The following is a 3,313-nucleotide window of genomic DNA, read 5'->3' on the forward strand; positions in this document are numbered from 1 at the left end:
TTTAACTGAGCTCCCCCAAGAGGCTGATGGACTCTTTTTGAAAGAAAAGCGTGGACCTTCCCTCCAGCACTGAGTGTGACGGCCTCCATCCGCCTGTAGCAAGAGCCATCTCCTAACTTGCTGCAAAGTGAAAGACCACAGCTTTCCTTTCTCAGTTTATGGGAAATAAAAAATCTTTTCATAGTGCTCATGGAACTTTCCACAAGCTGAGATATTCTATCTACACAGCTATTCTTCTAGAAGAAAATACTTCAGGCATTTTCTTAAAAGTTTTAGCACGGCTCCCTCATTTTCCCCTTCAGTTCCTTTTTGTCATAAGAATAAAAAAAAATCCATTCAAAATGAAACGTTTTCTCTAATCCTATAAAGGAAGAGTATAATTGATTCAACTATAAAATTTATAGGCATGGAATCAATGCTTATTATAGTCAAAACATGTCAGGTCACTTCTTTGTGGCTGGTTTAAAGCTGTTCCGTTAAGTATAATGTTAAACGAAAAGGTTTTAGTCTAAACATGAAAAGGTTAGATTGTATTTCATCTCCACAGCTCTGCGTGACTGTTAGTATCTGATTTCATACTGAAGACCCTCCTTTGTTTTCTTTGTACCTTCTCTCTGGGGCAAAACTAACTTTTGACAGTCACAGTAAGTAGCTGCTATAACGTAGATATTAATTTAATTTGGAGCTGCATTACTGCTTAAATAGTTCAGAATTGCCTTTATGTTCTGATGGTCAGGGAAGCTCTGAAAAATTGAGAATGAATGGAGCTTAACGATGGCAAATTTTTCCAGTGTTTTCATTTTCCTGTTCTCAGGCGTCTGCCTTCAGGGCTAAACCTACCTGTGGAACATTTAGCAGGTATATTTACTAGAGCTGAATCCAGTAAAACAGAGTGGAGAACCTCCAGTTCAGCAGCTTTCCCTTTTCTTATCACTCTGACTGCATCTTCACGGCGTGCCTGGTGTGGGTTCAGTGCTTCTGAAACAAAGCTGGGAGGCCAGGCTGCGACTCATGGCGTGAGCATGCTGGATGCCCTGATCTTTGGATTTCAGCTCCTGGGCCAAAGTTGGCTCTTGGCTCAACAGGTGGAATTGCTGCTTAACCAAGCAGGAATTCCACAGTTTTAAATAAAACCAGCTCTTGGCCCATTATCCACTTACATGCACTATGCCTAAGGGCCAAGATACACAGAATCAACGAGACTGGGGGTTCCCCAAGAGCATGAAGCTTTGCTACAAAGGCCTTAAACAGAGCAGCGCTCCAAACAGCAGGGAGCACACGCCAGCTTCATTTGTCTGAATTTCATCACTCAGAATAAAGGCCCTTAAAATCAGTAGTCACTGTCCCAGACTCCCCAGATTATCAATCCCAGCAGTGTCAAAGCCTAACTAAACACATACGTCAGCTGCCAGGACCCTGGCTGTCAGTTTTAAGGGCCTATATTGCCCCAGACTAGTCTGTAAATAGTTTTTATTTTTCTTCAGGACTTCAAAACCACATCAGTAGTGGGCTGGACTTGTGGTTCTTCATTTGCATATTCTATGTTTTGACCTAAATTGAGTTAAATGCAGAGGGTCAAATTTCGTTAACAAAACAAAGCAACTTGTGTGAAATCAATGTTTAGTGATGGAAAAATATGCAACTGAACTATGCCCTTCATTGGTTATTTAACTAAAACAAGGTCTCCTTAATGACAAACACTCCCATCTTCAACTGCATCACAGACACTAATGGAAAATCTTGGCATCTCTCATTGTATGGGAATACGAGGCAGAACCGGTGAAGACTTTTTCCTGCCATCCCCTTGCCAACTGTACATTCCATCTGACTGAGGATTACTGATAATTTTTGGCAACTTCGTGGCTACAGAGGACTCTTCTGTACAACTATTTATTTATCCAGATCTTCAGGAATTTATTTTTAACAGAACTTTAAAAAATGCTGTAAACACAAAATACGCTAACTGTTAACAAAGGGATTCCTACATGATTTTTTTTCCCCTCCAAGTTGCTCTGTTGGTGTAAGCTGGTAGAGCTGCTCTCATTTTGGTGGAAGCCTGCCAGCTCTACAGCAGTTGAGGATCTTTCCCAGTAACGTGCTTACAAAAACCTGAACAAAAGGGAGCATTTGGCTGTACGTATTCTTTCTTTAGTGGCAGTAGCAGCCACTAAAGAACAGCCGTGTCTCTGCAGGTCCGCAACAGACCTGATTTGCCAAGGGAGCACATGCACAGCCCGTCACAGAGACCTGATGACCTACAGACAGCAAACAAGCCAAGGCTATGGTTCCCATTCTACAGAAGCAGTTGATGTACAACTGTGAGAGCGTCTCAAAGGATGTGGCTGCCTGCTGACCACACGGCCGCCTCGTGGACAGCCTGGAGACTGCGTGTGAACAACTGGTGCAAACGGTGTCGCTGAGCCTGACGGCCTGCACAGCACAGCACAGCACGGCTGGGCATGGCATGGATGGCTCTGCGTCTGCAGAACTGCCTGTAGAGCTGGCCACCCACAGCACTGCCAGGGGGGCCTACAGCTGTGGGCACGAGGAGAGCTCAAGGCGTTCAAGGATGGCCCCAGGCTGGATGGGGCAGCCGGATTCGGATAGAAGCGTCCCCAGCTGTGGCAGGGGTTGGAACAGATGGGCTTCATGGTCCCTTCCAACCCAAACCATTCTATCAACACTGACTCCAGCAGAGCCCTCGGCCACCTCTGTCAGGGCAGTGGCTGTACCCCATCTGAGCATCAAAGCCCTCCGACAAAGCAGAGGACTGAGCTCTCGCCTCCCGTGTCTCCATCCAGAGCACAGCCTGTTATTCCCTAAATGTCCTGGAAAATCTCAGGACTAGATTAGAAACTATTACTTTCACCACAAAAAATTCAATGACAACTTTTTGGTTTTCAGTGACAGAAAGCTGAAATGTTTTCGTTTTGAGCGAAGTTCTTCCCCTCCGCTTTTGGGTACCGAAAAACCAAAGAATTTTTACAAGAAAACGTGATTTTTGCCCTGGTTTTAGCAGAAAGTATGCTACCCAATCAGAGCCTCACAATATTCTCTCAATCTGAACCTGAACATTTTCAGATGTATTGCTGAAAGAAAAAAAGAAAAAGCAATTTTTGAAGACCGACCTTCCATTAAAAATCAAAGCAAAAGGAGATTTTCTGTTTCCCTCCACCTTTTGACCAAAGCTCAGCACGACCTGCCGAGCCGTGGCTGCAGGGCACGTGTCCTGGTGCCGAGCAGGGGGAGGCCGGTTTGTGTGGGGCTGGGTAGCTCTGAAGCAGGAAAAGCATTATTTTACAAAAAAGAAAGG

This window comes from Meleagris gallopavo, chromosome 20, assembly GCF_000146605.3.
Source record: "Meleagris gallopavo isolate NT-WF06-2002-E0010 breed Aviagen turkey brand Nicholas breeding stock chromosome 20, Turkey_5.1, whole genome shotgun sequence".
Taxonomy (NCBI): domain Eukaryota; kingdom Metazoa; phylum Chordata; class Aves; order Galliformes; family Phasianidae; genus Meleagris; species Meleagris gallopavo.